General features: G+C 39.1%; 1 long non-coding RNA gene across 8 annotated transcripts; it reads right to left on the bottom strand.

The window, feature by feature from the left end:
* Positions 1 to 1,885: 1,885 nt before the first annotated feature.
* LOC127370387 (uncharacterized) lies at positions 1,886 to 14,885 on the bottom strand. 8 transcript variants are annotated; one of them, XR_007886213.1, is made up of 8 exons: positions 14,288 to 14,885; positions 11,191 to 11,246; positions 9,863 to 9,906; positions 6,499 to 6,595; positions 5,160 to 6,112; positions 4,697 to 4,862; positions 4,141 to 4,238; positions 1,886 to 3,276 (listed from the first exon to the last, which is right to left on the bottom strand). It is a non-coding gene; the product is annotated as an uncharacterized LOC127370387 (long non-coding RNA). The 8 variants fall into 8 exon arrangements; XR_007886214.1 differs by having other exon boundaries at positions 11,196 to 11,246; XR_007886211.1 differs by lacking the exon at positions 14,288 to 14,885 and adding an exon at positions 11,718 to 12,023 and having other exon boundaries at positions 11,191 to 11,542.
* Between the last annotated feature and the right edge of the window lie 3,935 nt (positions 14,886 to 18,820).

The raw sequence follows: 18,820 nt of genomic DNA, 5'->3' as shown, positions 1-18,820 counted from the left end.
ACGCACCCCCGCACACTGGCCCACTAATCTATTAAACCCAGGCCAATCCGTGCCCAAAATCAGGGGGTGCGTCAGGCGGGAACTAACCACAGCCATAACAGTATGCTTTTTACCCTTGTATCTAATTTCTACCAGCAACATCTCGAGGAACATTTGGCGGTCATCCACCGCTGTCATTCGGTGCACTGTGATGCCCGGAGTGTGGAGGAGATGGTGACTGTTCCCCTGACCGGGTCAGCAGTCCCTCAAGCAGCTTGTTCTGCTTCCCTGCCTGGTCCTGCTTCCCTGCCTGGTCCTGGAGTGCCTCCAGATGCCGCCTGTTCACAGCTGTCTGCTGGCTGTGTATTGTCGTAATCTACCCCAGCATTTCCCCTAGCATTTCCCCCAGCAATGAGACCAGCTGTGGAGGCTGCTCCATAGGCGGCTGTGGAGGCTGCTGCATAGGTGGTTGTGGTTCTGTTATTGCTGTGTGCTACCCCACGTTGGGCGCCAGTGTAGCAGGTCTCGCTACAACCGTGAGTCTTGGCAGCACACAAACTCTCGAACCAGGTGGTTGGTACACGTAACTTTTATTTAAGTCTCGCTGTTACCAACACAAACAACACTCAATCAATCCGCTACTCTGTGGCTCTCGCTCTCAGTAGCATCTCCTCCCCAGGTCCAGCACACTACTACAAGATAAAGGGTTAGAGTGATTAGGCAACGATTAGCAGCTGAGGTAATCAACTCACCTGGTGCTGCTCTCACAAGCCTTCCCCACACCTCTCTCTCCTGCAGCTGAGTGCAAACCACACCCACCTCCACACTAATCTATGTAACAAACAGCCAATGAGGATGGATTTAACATTCAGCCAATCACGACGCATGTAACAACCAACCAATCAGGATGTATTTAACATTCAGTCAATCGTGACGCTTTTAAAATTCAGGCAATCAGGATGCATCCAACAACCAACCAATCAGGATGTATTTAACATTCAGCCAATCAGTTGGCTTTTAAAATTCAGGCAATCAGGATGCATGTAAAAATCAGCCAATCAGGATGGATTTAACAATCAGCGAAACAGGATGCATGTAACAATAAATCAATCAGGATGGATTTAACATTCAGCCAATAAGGACGCATGAACAAATTAGCCAATCAGGTGAACTTAACAATCAGCCAATCAGGATGGATTTAACAATCAGCGAAACAGGATGCATGTAACAATAAATCAATCAGGATGGATTTAACATTCAGCCATTCAGGACGCATGTACAAATTAGCCAATCAGGTGAACTTAACAATCAGCCAATCAGGATGGATTTAACAATCAGCAAAACAGGATGCATGTAGCAATGAGCCAATCAGGATCCATATAACAAACAGCCAATTTGGATGGATTTAACATTCAGCCAATCAGGAGGCTTTCACCATTCAGCCAATCACACTGTAAAACCCGATAAGTTAATACAACTCAACAAAATAGTTGAAACAGATTACATCGAAAATTTTAATTGACATTAACTAAATAAGTGACACATAATTTTTTAAATTAAAGAAACATTTCTGATTAAGTACTTTTTACTAGGTATTTTTGTTATCATAGCACAAATAAAAATCAAGTATAGCTAACTTAAATATTTTTATTACCTTTAACATAAAATATATAAATTCTCAGTAAATAATTTTTCCACTTTAAAGTTACTTAACTTTTTTAAGTTCAACGAAGCTATACAAACTCCCCTATAATTAAAAACTGCTTGATTTCAACTCAAATTGCAAGTTAGCATACTTAAATTATTTTTTGAAACAGATTACATAAATTGTATTAAGTAGCTTGAACTTAAAATACTTTCACATATTTTGAGTAGCCTAAACATAAAAAAAACGTTAACAGCCAGATTAAATGAAGTCACTCTTTTATTGAATAACCATATAACATAAACCAAACATTAACTATAAAAAATGTTTGGCGAATGGAAACAAACACTTTAAAAACAGTGCAAGAGCCTTGGGAAATGGCCTGAGGAATTATCACCTCTTGAAGTGGACAATATGAATAAAATGCAACCTTTCATTGTGATGATATATAGTGTGACAGTGTTTTTTAAATGTGTATGCATTTGGTTAATCTGTAAATTAAATACCTGACTAGGCACAGCATCACATTGATGCCAAAATCATAATAAAATAAAATCACCATAAACCATTCGGCACATTACACATAATGGCCAAATAAATGTAGATATTGAAGCATTTTGACTCATTATAAGCATAAAGGCAAAATATCTGGTGGTTGACACTTTTCACAGTATACACTACATCACAGAACCCTAATCACAATCGTATTCATCAAACAGTCAAAAGTCAAACAGTGACATCAGAAATAGAAATAACAGTATTTTTAAAAATAGTGCAAGGGCCTAAGGAAATGGCCGGAATAGAGTGTTTTTAAACCATCACTTCTATGAGTGGACAAATGCACGGCATGTCCTTTTATCAATATATATGTCTTGATAGTCATTTTTATGGAAAATCAATTAAGAAACTTTTTATGGATAAAGTAACCAGATGGGAAAGTCTGTGGTTGGTTGATTCAGCCAATTAAATACCTTACAAATTCAAGGTACTTCATCACATTCACGCTAAAATCGAAGATTTCCATAAACAGTTCTGCCCATTGATTTACCAACTGCCCCATAAAGACCTAATACACTTTGAATTACCTAAGAAATGGGTACTGCAGTATAAACAGTATGGCAAAATGTTTTCCATACATCCATACAGTACAAACACTATCAAACTTTACTATAAGATGCTTAAAAAAAATAATAAATCCTTTCATAGTTCTATGGTATGCCCAAAAGACAGTAGTGCGTGTGCATTTGAAAAGTTTCAAGTAAAGGAGCAACTGTCCCTAAAGGAGCTGACGGTCAAACAACTGTCAGCTAGCTTTGTTTGTTTATACAGTGAAATTACTCCACTGCCAAAATGTCATTTTTAAGGCTCAACACCCTGGGCCTCAACTTCCTATCTTCCAGGCCCATCAAGACTTTCTGGGTAAAGTCAAATGTATTGGCCAAGCCTTTTGGGTAACTTAGGTGCAAGGCATAAATCAGTGCAAAAAGCATGACAAATGCGTCAGCCAATGTGGTGCATTCGATAACTATGTTACCCTCAAGCACAATCGCAATCCTCTCTGGGCAGAAGAACGTGGCATCTGTTGAATTGGCACTGATCAAGAGGAGCCCAACCGGTATGTCGTCGATGTTTGGTTCATCAGACTGTGCCACCTGAAGACAATAACAGGGAACTGTTACACCAGATTGAATAAACTATATCCAAAAGATGCTGAAAGAGCAACTTGTCAGAAAAAAAAGACCTTCACAAACAATTAATCACATTCCATTAATGTAATTTCTGAACAGTAAAACATTAAACATTATAACCTTCATGATGGCAGGATTTGTTAAAGGACTGTTTTAGACAATCAGTTTTAGCCAGGTGTACCTAATAAACTGGCAATTGAATACATACAGTATATTAACAGCATCATCTCCCCTCACTACACTGAAAATACATATGGGGCACACTAGAGTTTATTTTCTACTTAACACCGATACTACACTTGATACACCGATACTACATAAAGAAAGCTCTCCCTCATTCATAACATTAGGGGAGCTCATTTTTTTTACTTTGAAACCTGAGGAGCTTAATTTCTAAGACATCCATAAGTGGGCATCATATTCGACACTTGAAGTGTTGAAGTAGGAGATAGATTCAGCACTTGTTGAATATGATTATGAATATGTATATGTGGCTCGTTTTGCATCCATTCTATACCCTACTAAAACAACATAAACCTTATTATATTAATTATATAGGTTATATTCAAAACTTACAACTAGAACCTGAATCTGAGCAGCAGAAGAGACACAAGTTTGACTTATTCCCCAGTGACACAGTCAAGCTCTGATGACACAAAGACAGTTCATTCATTTATAATTTTTATTTAAGTTTAAATTAAGAGAATGTTCTTCCTGTGTTAAATAACTAAAACAATGTAACTCTGTAAATGTTAAAAAAAAACAATGATTTATGCTTTCTATGATCAACTGTCACATAAATTCTAAACAATTAATAAGCTGACTTACATCCCATTGCTTCTCTGAAACCCAGAGTCATCCTCATGCAGATATGCAGGGAGAGCACGGAGGACAGCAGCACGTCTGACATGGACATCAACTTGTTCCTTGAGTGTGAGAACATATTATTACTTCACTTTGGATGCTAAACAGCATAGGCACACAATACGATATATCACAAGAAGAGATTAGGGTGCTAAAAAAGATAAACAAAAATACACTGAAATACACACTTAAGGGAGAACTTTCATTGTCAAGTGTAGTATCGGTGTTAAGTAGAAAATAAACTCTAGTGTACCCCATATGTATTTTCAGTGTAGTGAGATGATACTTTTAATATACTGTATATATTCAATTGCCAGTTTATTAGGTACACCTAGCTAATACAGTCCTTTTACAAATCATACCTTCATGAAGATTATAAAGTTTAATAATAATGTTTTACTGTTCAGAAATTACATTTATGGAATGTGATTAATTATTTGTCTTCTGACAAGTCACTCTTTCAGCATCTTTTGGATATAGCTTATTCAATCTGGGGTACCAAGAAGCAGACCCAACCCACCTGGAGGTCATAAGTGTTAAAGAGCTGATCCAGAACTTCGGCTACTTTCCCTGCACGTGCAGATTTCTTCCTGAACAAACTCTGAAGACGGGGCATGTCGGTCCAACTCCGCATAGAAGTGGTTCTTTAGGTGGATGTTTGTGATTCTGTGAAACTCGGCACAAATCTGCACAAACATAAAATGACTGTTTAGGTCAGAGTGTATTGTATATGTAGCCCTGTAGAAAATTAGAGACATAAACAGCAATGAAACATGCTTTCATTATTGAGTAGTAATGGCAAAACCCTGACTTTGTACTGTGTAAGATTGTGGTAAAAACATGCAGATTCTTACACTATCAAATCATATGCCAAGTTTAATGTAAATCTCAGAAAACCTTTTAAAGTTATCACTGACAGACACCAAAAATGACTACATTTTATACATCTGCTCAAATAGGTGTACTAAGTAAAATATTTTCACCTGTGACTCTATTTTAAGGGCAGGCCAGCGTTCCAGGATCTCTCCAACAGGGAGGTCTTCATTGATGACCTTGTTGCGCCGCAGGGCAAAGGTGGTCTGCATCAACTTTGCAATCAGTTGGTTTTTGTCGCGTATCCTAACTTCATCTAACATTTGGAGTCTCAATCGCTCAAGGCTTGCACCATCCTCACCTCTTGGGAAATTAGGGAGGAAATTCACTTTTGCCCTCTTTGGTCTTTTGATGTTAGGGTGGGGAGCTTGTTTTTGTGGATTATTTCTACTCCTCTTCCCAGAATTTACAGCTACCTCATGAAATACTGCCCGACTCAACTTAGTCCGATAGTTACCCATCTTAAACTTCAGACTATTTTTCCAACCTACCATCCTGTCTGAGATCCTGGCTCTTTTAGACAAGGATGTTTAGTGACAAGTGCTTCTGCTATCACTGAAACTTCCTTATCATTAGGGTATGCTTTGAAGCTATGCATTTTGGCTGCAAGGGTCACAAGGATGTCATGCTTTTGTCCCCTAGATAACTTAACAGTTTTCCCTGTTCTCTCATATGTAACATTTCCCTCACCAAGTATAAATTCTACCTCGTAGGAAAAAGTGGGCACTGGAAAAACATCAGGCCATGTCTCAGCCCTGTCTGGAGTCATGGCATGGGGCAATATTATTGTGTCATCTGATGCTACTGAACTGGTATCACTCTCAGACCGTAGAACTTTTAGTACAGCCTTCTGTGGAAGCTCCTCAATGTCTACAAGGGAACATAACTGCCCGTCAAAGTCTGGAACTTGGTATGATAAGCTAAAGTCAAAGTCTAGATTAAAACTTTCTTTAAGCATTGTTTTTAGCTCATCCACAGATTCTGGACGTGAAGATAAAGTCATCTTCCGGACAATGTCCATGGAGGTATGGACATGAAGTAGGAAATTTTGAGCTGCCATTTCCTATTATTAAAAAGAAGAGAAGAGAGAGATGGATTAATGAGGAACATTCAGTTTGGCAACACGCAATCAGGATTTGTTCAAAACAAATTCAGGCAATTTCCAGCAAATTTTCAGTTTTGAATTAAAAACATCATTGATTTGGATTAAGTATCATTAACCTCAAGTAGATTTTCAGTTAATCTATCTAGGCTTGGCATAGAGGGCAGTGTCACTAAAGGCATTTTGATTGTGACATTACACCAGTGTTCATTTTCTCCACACTGCTCCATGACACTGTACAGGACCCCACTTATAAAAACATTTTAATCCTGTAAATCTCCGATCAAAATAAATCTTTTTTGTGTCAGCATTAAATGCCCATCGATATTGTATGCTGTGAGACTTACTGCGTCATTTAACTCCGACAGTTGATGCACAGAGACGTTGTCTAAGGATCTCAGCTCAAATGACCTTAAATGTTCACTGTACCAGCACTCGTACTTCCTGCAAAGAAAGGAAACAGAGTTATTCACAAGCAGTATCTGCTCAATCCTGCAGAATTGTGGAAGTCCTCCAGTCTGGCCTGCAGAAACAAACATTCCATTTGCATACTCTGTGCCATCTATGGAGACCTTTGATGTACTGTATATGTTTTGGCTATCTGTCTCTGTCTCTATGAAGTCTTTTGCCACTTGAGGCAGTGTGGCAACTTGGACAGAGGTGACACTCGAGGCTTGTGTGTGGGGTCTGAAAAATAATGGCGCACTGAAGTGATACGCCATCATGTGCTGATGCCTGGTAGCGAGAGTTTTCAAGACAGTCTTGAAATTGTGTGTGTTATGTATCACCCTTTTGAAAAAACGATGTTTTCCCTCGAACCTCATGGTCCATAGGTGAACAAGAGGCCCAAAACGCTTTGTCAGTTGTTGTCAGGGTAGTGCTGAACATAATGATGCTTGGGTCGGAGTTTAAAGCCTGGAAACACCGCTTGACGACCCTGTCTGTGATCACTTATTTTAGTCTGCATGTACTGGATGGATTCCTCTGTGAAAGATGGACACAACACCAGCTGCACGATTTTCTTTAAGGGCCATCAATATGGCCCATACTTCTCCTTCAGGGACTTTACTTCATACCATTAGTGGTAATAACCTCAGCAATGTGGAATTTTCATGCCCATTCCCACCAATGCTTAGTTTGGTTGCAAAATTCTTTGGGATTGGTTGTGGTTTATCAAGCCTATCAAAGTGCTGATATGGACATGTGCGAATGTTTGTGTTTAGATATTCATGAGTGAAATACTTAAGACGAATCATCTCACAGATGCACAAGGCCAGCTCAACTGGCACAATACCCTCAAACAGGTCATGAAGTATGTCAGGTGGGAAACCAGTAATGGGATGAAAATGCTGCAATGTCTTGCTGAGAGCACACTCACCTGTAACACCAAAGTGAGTTGCATTTTCTCCTTGCACATTCTACACATGAAGATCATGGCAGGCCCTTGTTCTCATGCTAAACTCTGCTTCAGAAACTTCACTGGCCTGTATCTGGTCTGTACTACAGCAACAGAATCTGCAGACATAGTGTGCTCGGAAACACTGCACAAAGTCTGCAAGACCATGGCCAGCCAAATTATCAGCTGCAACACACAACACAGTGCCTCTGACACACTGACCAACAGTTTCAATGAAAATGCCATCCCGCTCAAGAGTGTGAAAGGGTGAAATAACACTTTGGTAACCACAACTCTGCAGATCAGGTACTTTGCATAGCAGAGCTAGCTGTATGACATGCAGGCTCGACCTATACTTACTGGGTATATTGGCAAGCAACCAGTATACTGCACAAAGCTTGTGGATCTTTCTAGCTGTGCCTAAAGGATTAGCTATTTCAATGTCATCCACGTACAAAATCAGTGACAATTTCAGCTCTCCTGTATCTGACAATAACTGATTCTCTTTGAAATATGTTCCATCTTCATGGGACATGTACATTCCAGGTGGCGATAGAGGTGGGCGATATATATCGTTTGCGATAATATCGTCATTGTTGTTTTCACGATGTGCAAATTTCCATTATCGAGTATTTAAATTACTTCGCCAAAAATATTGAAACGCTCACGTAAACTACTCACATCCATTAATACACGGAGCAGCAGCGCTCTCTACAGCATGGCAGGATTCAGTCACATGACTAGTGGGCCTACGTGATCACATGATGTGATCACGTGACCTCTCGCTGGCATCCTCCTTGCAACAGTTTAGCAGCGCGTTGTGATGGTAGAGAGAAAACGCAAACACCTCCGGTCCCTGAAGCTACCGGTACTTCAGATGATTTAGTGCTGAGACGTGGGTCTACCTCTCTGGCGGTAAAAAGATGTCAGCAGAGACGTTTTTTAGCGCTCAGAACGCTTCCAGTTGAAATCTGTTCAACCTTTAACCCCGCTGGGCGCTCGGAAAATGAGTTTTTGAGCTCTCAGCGCTAAAAACACGTTTGGTGGACACAAGCCCGAACTCAGACAATTCCAATCACATTTAAAGGATATCGACTGATTATCGTTATCGCCAAAATCCCAAAAGATAACGAGATATTATTTTTCGCCCATATCGCCCACCCCTAGGTGGTTTGGCTTCTTGAATCTTGTCAAGAAGATCAGTATTTTTAAACATTGTTTGAAGAATCTGTAGTATTGGAACATACACAGCTGTGTGTCCACTGGAATCTACAGTATATTGCACTGGCATTACCAAAGGGTAGTTACTCCTCACAAATGTTTTCCTTCGCTTTGCAGTTGACAGCTCTGCACCTTCTGATGTAGCACTGACAAAAACATTACTTTTCATGATAGCTTCCACTATTTCATGAAGAAGGACATCACTGATAGAATCTTCATGCTCCTGAAAAACCCTGATCACAGAGTCTCTTACAAGAGGTTTGGACAAAGAGAATATTTGTGCCATGTTTTCAACTATATCCTGTATAGCCATCTCTGATACATGAAGAACAATGTGCATTTTCAAGAACAAAGCAGCCAAATAGTTTCTCAATTGAGCTTGCAATTCACCAGTGTCATCTCTAGACTAGGATTAGGATTACACTCAGGAGCATCCAGCTCAGGAGAATTCTGTGAGGGACCACCCTCATCAGATTCAACTTGACTTTGCATTGGTTGGCTGTCAATTTCGGTCAAAAGAATCTCATTCTTAAAATCTGAGACATCACAGTCAGGATGATTCTTACTTTTATGGGCATTGAAAGAGGAATACACATTAGTACGGTAGTGACAATTTTTGAATGGACAATCCACCATCTTGTGTTGTTTTAAATGTGTCCTTAAATGACAAGACTTTTATCATTAAACGGTTGCTTGAATCCACCCACAGGACAGATGAATGACACACATCCCATCTGACTTTCACTGGGCACAACTGTCTGAGTATGTGACCGTGTTAAGTGAATTTTCAATGCATTTACTGACTGAAATGTGCAGATACAGTCATCATAGAGACAAGGCAATGGGCTGACTGAGGAAATATTGCTATGATGCAAATGAAAGTGTTCAAGCAACTGTGCCCTTTTATCAAAGACAGGAGCAGCACAAAATTTGCACCTCCACGCCATTGGAAAACTAAAGAATATTTCCCCAAAATCCCACCCACAAGTCAGGTTTTAGATCAATGTCAATGCTGTGCACTGAACATTAATTTACATTTTAGTACCTATGTACAATAAATGTCTTTTAAAGCTTATTGTTCAAAATCAACATACCAGATTGAAGACTCTGTATATCAGCCAGTTGCTTCAGTTTCAGCCTTAAGAGAAAGGAGAAAGAAGATTGAAAAGTTAGCTACAGCTTGCAACGTTTTCACAAAAACACCATGTAAAATATCTGGAAAGCATTTAACACAAACATACCTAACATTAGAGGCATTGTGTGAAATATGGTGCTGTCTCATATCCCACACTACAAACCTAAGACACCCTAAAACTCTCTTCTTTTTTTACTTTATACTGTAGAGTTTACGTTCACACTGAAAGGTTCAAAGGTGATGAGCAACACAGAAATGTGACCAATAGTGAGCAGACAGCTAATGCATGTCTTGCTGATGCCTCTGTGCATGATACAAGCTTTGCTAAATTAAATTTCAAACCATTTAAACAGGCTGATTGGCATTTAATCTCTGTGACAGAATAAAGTCCTTACTTATCCATAGCAACAATAAAAACAGTCCTTATATCACTAAAAAAATATATAAACAGAACGCAACTACACTCCAGGTTTAGAAGAGAGATAACTTAAGAGGTTAATAGTTAACTTGCCTTATGTCACACAAACGCAGAACACACGCTACAGTACAATGTTATCACATAAAATTAAGGTTAATGTAAGTTAAGACCTTTATGCAAACACGACGCTGAAGTTGGCTTCCGATTCGCCAGCCTCCGATTCGGCACTTAAGGGGAAAGTTAAGGGGAAATTAACTTATTGTGCAGTGCGACTGTTTGTCCACTGATTGTCTGTTTTTTGTGACACTTCTTGATGTGAAAACGTTTTAGACATTTTAGGTAAGACATCAGCTTTGCCTGACACCTACGATTGTATCTGTGAAACTTTTATTATATTTGTGAAAATGCTAAAGGGAGATTTCACCGTTTTTGTTTTACACCAAGACCTCATTAGACCAGGTCCAGATCAAAAACCACTGCACCTAGACCTCTCAAATCTGGACTGGATTGATGTACAGACCCTGAAGGTTCATAAAAACACAGTCTCTGATTTGTGAAACCTTTATTCTATTTGTGAAAATGCATTAAAGACACATTTCACACTTTTTTCAGCATATAGACCACAAACTATTTTTATTTTAAATACATTTATTTTGGTGTCTCTAGTATCTAACCCCGTAGGACCTCAGGTACCAAGGTTAAGATCTTGAGTCTGACCTGTAGACCTTTTAAAATAGTTTGTTGGCTTTACTAACATCTGCCATCATTTCAGACCCTGTTCTTGTTCTCCCAGCCACCAGTTGTCCTCTTTGTGTTCCTCCCTTTCCTCATCACCTGACCAACTACCTACCTACAGACATGATACTGACCCTACCCGATTGTCCATAGTTTAAAAATATTAAGATGACGACCCACGACCTGGAACCTGCAAAGGAAAGCAGAGAAGCAGAAAACAAAGAGGCACCTTGACACAATGTTACAAAAACAGAGGTGAGGCCATGAAAACTTAAAAGAACGAAAATTGCGGACTTTTTTACTGACTCTGTGCCTTTTCAACAACTTCTCCATGTAAAAAGATTTGAGCGTTCTAGGTGCAGTGGTTTTGGATCTGGACCTTGTCCAAAGTGGTCTCTGTGCTGAAAAAAGTGTGAAATGTGTCTTTAATGCATTTTCACAAATAGAATAAAGGTTTCACAAATCAGAGACTGTGTTTTTATGAATCTACAGGGTCTGTACATCAATCCAGTCCAGATTTGAGAGGTCTAGGTACAGTGGTCTTGGATCTGGACCTGGTCTAATGCGGTCTATATGCTGAAAAAAGTGTGAAATGTGTCTTTAATGCATTTTCACAAATAGAATAAAGGTTTCACAAATCAGAAACTGTGTTTTTATGAACCTTCAGGGTCTGTACATCAATCCAGTCCAGATTTGAGAGGTCTAGGTGCAGTGGTCTTGGATCTGGACCTGGTCTAATGCGGTCTATATGCTGAAAAAAGTGTGAAATGTGTCTTTAATGCATTTTCACAAATAGAATAAAGGTTTCACAAATCAGAGACTGTGTTTTTATGAACCTTCAGGGTCTGTACATCAATCCAGTCCAGATTTGAGAGGTCTAGGTGCAGTGGTTTTTGATCTGGACCTGGTCTAATGAGGTCTTGGTGTAAAACAAAAACGGTGAAATCTCCCTTTAGCATTTTCACAAATATAATAAAAGTTTCACAGATACAATCGTAGGTGTCAGGCAAAGCTGATGTCTTACCTAAAATGTCTAAAACGTTTTCACATCAAGAAGTGTCACAAAAAACAGACAATCAGTGGACAAACAGTCGCACTGCACAATAAGTTAATTTCCCCTTAACTTTCCCCTTAAGTGCCGAATCGGAGGCTGGCGAATCGGAAGCCAACTTAATCCGTGTATCATTCGTTCTTTTCATATTCAATTGAGATTCCAAAACCGGAAAATGAAAAAACGGTTTGTTATTTCCTTAATTGTTTATGAATCTGATACCAAAAAACAAATAACGGTTCATTTTTTGTACTTTCGATTTATTGCTCAGATCAAACATAGGAAATGAAATAACGGGCCACGGATCGATTTCGATTTTGATATTTAATGTTTTCGCTTTGTGTGAACCGGAAGTTATTGTCTCGTTAGCTTGATTCACTTCTTCAGTTTAACTAACGTTAGTCTTCAAAACTGAGGATCAATGATGGAGAGTTTCATCTTTTCATTCATCTTCATCTTCATCTTCCTGGCGCGTGGGCGAAAAGCTGCATGCTGCCTGTTACTCCAGTCTGCTTTCTAACTTCTTAACTTTTATTCTCTTTTTGTTCGTTCTTATTTTTTCACTCTCTGAAGTCCTGTCCTCTCTAACGAGGTTGTTTGAGAGAGTTTTTGTGTTCATTTTCGTGTTTTAATGTCGCTTCCACCGGGACAGCTGCCGTTGTTTACTCCAAAGAACAGCTGATCTAATGCCGGTCGGTACGGTGGACAGAACAGCTGATCTAATGCCGGTCGGTACGGTGGACAGAACAGCTGATCTACCAGCTGAACTCTGGAGGAAACACACCGGGGATGAAGAGGAGGGAAGTAACGTCGGGGGGAAGAGAGGAGGGTGGAGACGGGACGGGTTTATGGAGAAAGAGAAGATTGAAGCAGAGTCTCCCCTCTGTTGTTATGGTGATGTGCGGTCTCCTAGCAACGGAATGTACGAACTGACGGCATTAACGCGCAGCCCCGCACCGTACCGGGAGTCTGATGTGTGTCACTGAGACAGGGCTGCACAGGGACATTACGGACCGGACCGTATCTGTCGCTTCCACACCGTCCGGGCGGACCGGGGTTGTACCGGGAGCGAACAGCTGCCGTTGGACTCCATATCATCTACCGAGAGAGATCCTGCACGACATCATCGTTGTCGTACATCCCTCTGCAAACCCAACATCTGCTATGAGCCTCTGCTGAAGAGGAAGCCTGCGACCACTTTACACTGTGTGACTTTATATTATATTATATGTATATTCTTAATATATTTATGTCTAATTCATATGGAGCATGTAACGAAAGTAATTCCCCCTGGGATTATTAAAGTGTCTGATTGTGATTGTTCAGAGGAACTAAACGGTGACTGTCAGAACATCACTGGATCTCCATCTGCTGCAGCCGAGTAGAAATCTCTACATGTGTCTTGCCAGTTTCAAATAAGTCCTTAATAAGTCCTTAATAAGTCCTTAAATACAGAGTACAATAAGTCCTTAAATACAGAGTACAATAAGTCCTTAAATACAGAGTACAATCACTGCAGGATTGACTTTTTTCAGGGTTTGCGAAACTGCTGCAAACTTCCAAGTGCAACACACGAAGAAGACAATAACTTCCGGTTCACACAAAGCGAAAACATTAAATATCAAAATCGAAATCGATCCGTGGCCCGTTATTTAATTTCCTATGTTTGATCTGAGCAATAAATCGAAAGTACAAAAAATAAACCGTTATTTGTTTTTTGGTATCAGATTCATAAACAATTAAGGAAATAACAAACCGTTTTTTCATTTTCCGGTTTTGGAATCTCAATTGAATATGAAAAGAACGAATGATACACGGATTCAACTTCAGCGTCGTTATGCAAACTACTAACATTACTCAAACATGCATGCCGATGAACGCGGTCGCGGACCGCCTTTTTGTTTTATATTTACTAGAGAAGTTCAACACACACAAACTTTCCACTTTAAGATGAAAAATAATATGACGTTAACGTTTACTACACTGGCTTCCACTTTTTAATCGCTTTTCATGTGTAATGAAGCAGTATAACAAATTAAGCTAGCTCATATCACATTCACTTTTCAAATGCATGAAGATAAATGTATTTAATGCAGCAAATAATAAACATTAAACAATACCAGCCGTCGCTGTTGCAGCTGGTAAATATGGTGCTAACGTTAAATCAATAGGTTACTCACCAGATTAGCGCACTCATTGACAACATCAATATGGTCAGAGTGGTCAGCAGCACAGCAGAGAAAGTGAGCTGAGCAGGTTGAGAGAAATGCTGCATGTCACAGAACGTTTCACCTAAAATATCTTCACTCGCTGTCCCACGGCGAATTTATCAAGAAAAAATATCTCCTTTTCTGCTTTCACTTCAAAATGTATCTAGTTAACTAACTTGTTTACAAATTACAAGTTTCTCATCCAATGCAAGCAGCAAACATGGCGGACTTTTCCACGGCCTTAGTGAAGAAGCACGTACGCACGTGCGTGATGTCAGACGTCAGACACAGGGATTACCGTCAAATTATTTGAGCACAATGACTAAAATGATTTAAAGTGGATGATCACTGTATACTTTAAATTACAAATCAGTACTAATAACTCAGAAAATTAGTGGTGAAATAGCTTTTTTTAAATTTTGAGGTAACATAACCCATTTTCTTTAACAAGCTTTTACTGTTAGGTTTTACAGTGCAGTATCATGTAAATAAAAGCCAATGACGATGGATTTAAGATTAAGTCAATCTGGATGAATGTAATAATCAACCAATCAAGATGCATGTAATAATCAGCCAATCGGTATGCATGTTACAATAAGCAAATTAGGAAGTATGTAACAATCTGCCAATCACGACAGATTTAACATTCAGCCAATTAGCATCTATATAACAAACAGCCAATGAGGAGGCTTTTAACATTCAGCAAATCAGGAAGTATTTAACAATCAGGATGGATTCAACAATCAACCAATCAGGATGCATGTAACAATCAACAAATCAGAATCCATGTAACAAACCATCAATGAGCATGGATTTAACAGTAAACCAAATAGGAGGCTTGAAGGTTTGAAGGTATGAACTGGATGTAGGAGTATTTCACTCCTGCCGTTGTTCTTTCACATACTGTTCAGGTCAAATTTGACGTGTTTTGGCATTTAACAGCAGCTGTTATGCAACTAAAATGTCACATTAGAGAACAATAATGTACAAAAATAAAAATGTTAAAACCTTTTCATACTTTTGTACAGGGGCTACACAATTTGTGTTCATTGAATCTGTTCCCGGTGCAGTCTTGTGTTCCAAGATGAGACTGTTTGCAATTAGCTTTTTTAATTTATTTTGAAAAGTGCATATTTCACTGAAAAAGACTGATTTTTCCCTTTGTCAGACAAGACAGCTTGAGAGATGGAGAGGAAAAGTGTGAAGAGACTGGACATGCCACGCAGCAGAGCAACACAGGTCGGAGTTGAAAGCCTGGCCACTGCAGCAAGGACTCATCCTTAGTACATTTTATATCCCTCAGCTAAATTATACAAGAAACTCAAACCAAACCTAGGTTTAGTTGTTTTAGCTCTAGCTTCTTAACTTGACTGGGTTTTTAGTTTACTCAGATGGTATTGTCACAAAACAACTTCTTTTACCTGAAAACAGGTTTTTTTTTAACAGGACTGAGTTTTCAGTTAATTTAGACTGTAAACTAATGAAAGAGCTTCTTTTGGTAAAAACAAAACAATAAAAAAAGTTTTAGTGGTTTTATCTGCAGTTTTTTCACTGGACTGGTTTTTCATGTCACAAAACATATTTTTATGCTAAAGAAACACAGTTTTTGTTTTGGTTTTAGCTCTGCTTTTGTAACTGGATTGAGTTGTCAGTTTCACTGTTGATAAATATAAAGTATTCAAGTGAGGCTTCAGAATGCGGAGGAAAAAAGTGTTAAAACAAAGTGTGCATTTACTGTCGCCAGGGCATCTTGTTCCCTTATCGTGTCTATTGTCCCCCAAGGAGACTGCGGCTTCCTCTGTATGGTGGATGTGGCTCTATAAGTAGTGTATGCCTGTTATTGCCTGGGCCTCTCGTCCATCTCAACCATTGTAAATTTGGGTCGTCATGTTCTATGACAATACTGGATAACTGTGGCTAAATCTATTCCCTGAGGGCCAAGCCACAGGGCACCTATAGAGGCATGTCTTGCTCGAAAACTGAATAGCAAGTTGAAGAAATTCAATAATATGCAGGGAAACAGTGAGTGTCCTTAGAGTGTTATGTCTGTGAATTAAATGTTCTGCATCATTTGGATAATTGTGTTCATAAATATCCTACAATTTCTAACCATTTAAATTGACATGGATACAAATTATCTTTTATCTTTTCACCTTTTTTATAATTTAATTCTACAAAGAATTACTATTTCAGTGCTTTTACTTAAAATATTAAATGGTAAACGAAGCTGTACTTGTATAGCACCTTTCTAGTCTTCTGACCACTCAAAGCGCTTTTACACTATGTGCCACATTCACTCAGTGATGGCAACGCCCACCTAACAGAAACTAACATTCATACACACTCACACACTGATGCACAGCATCAGGAGCAATTTGGGGTTCAACATCTTGCTCAGGGATGCCGGGGATCGAACCCACAACCTTCCGATTAAGGAACGACCTGCTCTGCCTCTGAGCCACAGCCAGCCCACATATTGCATTACATATTATATTATATTAATCCACTGCACAGCACCATCTACAGGCAGAGGAGCAGCTTCAGCGACAGGCTGCTGTCACTGTCCTGCTCCACTGAAAGACTAAGGAGATCATTCCTCCGCCACGCCATGAGGCTCTTCAACTCCACCCAGGGGAGGAAAACCGAAAAACTCTGTCCTCCAATATGTCTGTCCTGTATCAAACTTTACAACCTTTAAAGCACTGGATATGACCATGCACCTTAGGACACTTACCCAATGCTCGTTATTTTGCTATTTGTTTTATTTTATTTTATTTTATTTATTGGTTCTTATGCATTTTGCCTCCTGTTGTTGTTGTTATTATTGTTATTGTTATTATTATCAGTCCGTGGATACTGCTGGAAACTGTGAACTTCCCCTTCGGGATGAATAAAATATCTATCTAATCTAAAGTAATGTATTGACTGTATAACCTGACAAAAGCAAGTGTACTTGGTTAATGGAAGTTAACCGTTTGCACTCCAAATATCATTTTGGTAAATACATCATCATGCCACTGTCTCCTAACTTTTTAAAATTCGGTGACTCAGTAAAATGTAATGACAAAGACAGAAAATAGCTAGTAAAGTTTACTTGAGAAGTTGTAATAGAGACTATTCTTAAACATAAGTAAAAGGTCACTTGAAATATCCTCTGTGAAATTTCGAATTTCTGTGTGGAGATTGTTACCTAGGTTTTTCTAAGTAAATATCACTACACATTTTCTGTCCAATCCAATCAATTCAGCATCTTCTAAAACTTCTAAATTGACTGAAACTGTGCAGAAAAAAACGCAAGAGAAACTGAAGAAATTCGAAGAAATTTTACGTCAACATTCACACCAATGACATTGAGCTCTCTTCATTGTAAAATCCCGTTCCAATGTATTAGCAGAATTATACACTATTAAATTAAACACTTCTAGACGTACATTTCAAACTTTGGGGTGCACAACATTTCCAGGTTCGCAACAATATCAGTGCATACAGATTACGCACTGCCCCACCTCCACTAATACAGTTCCATGATTCAGTAATCAGTTCGTACTGCTTTGCATAGGCAGACCTACAGCAAATGTAACCTGTATTTCCTATGATACAGGATTTTATGCAATACAAAAACCTAATGTTTTCCAAAAACAACCAATGTCAACTACTTATCATTGTATCAACACAACACCTTGGAAACAAGAGTAACCTATACACCTCAAATTAAAATCACATATTCACACATTGAGGACTACATCAATGTGTGAATAATATACAATTAAAGTTCCGAATAAGGATCCTTTCCATTATATTGTTTACATTTATAATAACAATGAGCCTGTCAGTGGCATACACAGGCACTTTTAGTGGACATACTTATGGTATGGTGTCGCTAAATCAATGAATTTTAATTTATGAAAACACAGCCCCCTTAATCACTTAGGCCTATTCCTGGCCTGACCTGAATTTTTGAAATAGTTATCTAAAAGAATGGTTGAAATAGATAGGTAAAAGAGATAAACTGCTAAACTAGTAGCGTTAGTCTACCTGCCACTGGATCTCTGCCATCCACCCACCCACTCCTCGTGGTGTAGGACTCAAATTGAGATGGAGAGGGTGAGGCAGTTGAACAGTTTGTTGTCACAGGGCTGTTGTTCTCTTCTGCCTCAGTGTCCTGCCGATCATTAAGTCCTCTTGTGTGTTTGTCTGAGGTGGGACAGCTAAACAAGGTGTGGCTGCTGCTACTGGGTTGACATTAATGTTTTTGTCCTCCTCTAGACCGTCCTCGCCACCAGGCTACATGGAGATATCAGAATCAGAATTATGTTTATTGTTAAGTAGGTTTTTACACCTACGAGGAATGTGTCCTGGTGCAATTGGTGCATAGTATGTTCCTCTGCATTCATTGGTTCATATTTCGCACACACACACAATTATTTTGGCTATTTGATTTTTAAAAAAAAAAAGAAAAAACAGGCTAAAGCTACAGTCTGTGGGTTTGTAGGAGGCCCTGTA

This window comes from Dicentrarchus labrax, unplaced genomic scaffold (assembly GCF_905237075.1).
Source record: "Dicentrarchus labrax unplaced genomic scaffold, dlabrax2021, whole genome shotgun sequence".
Classification (NCBI taxonomy): Eukaryota; Metazoa; Chordata; class Actinopteri; family Moronidae; genus Dicentrarchus; species Dicentrarchus labrax.
This window is presented reverse-complemented; position numbering and strand designations above follow the sequence as displayed.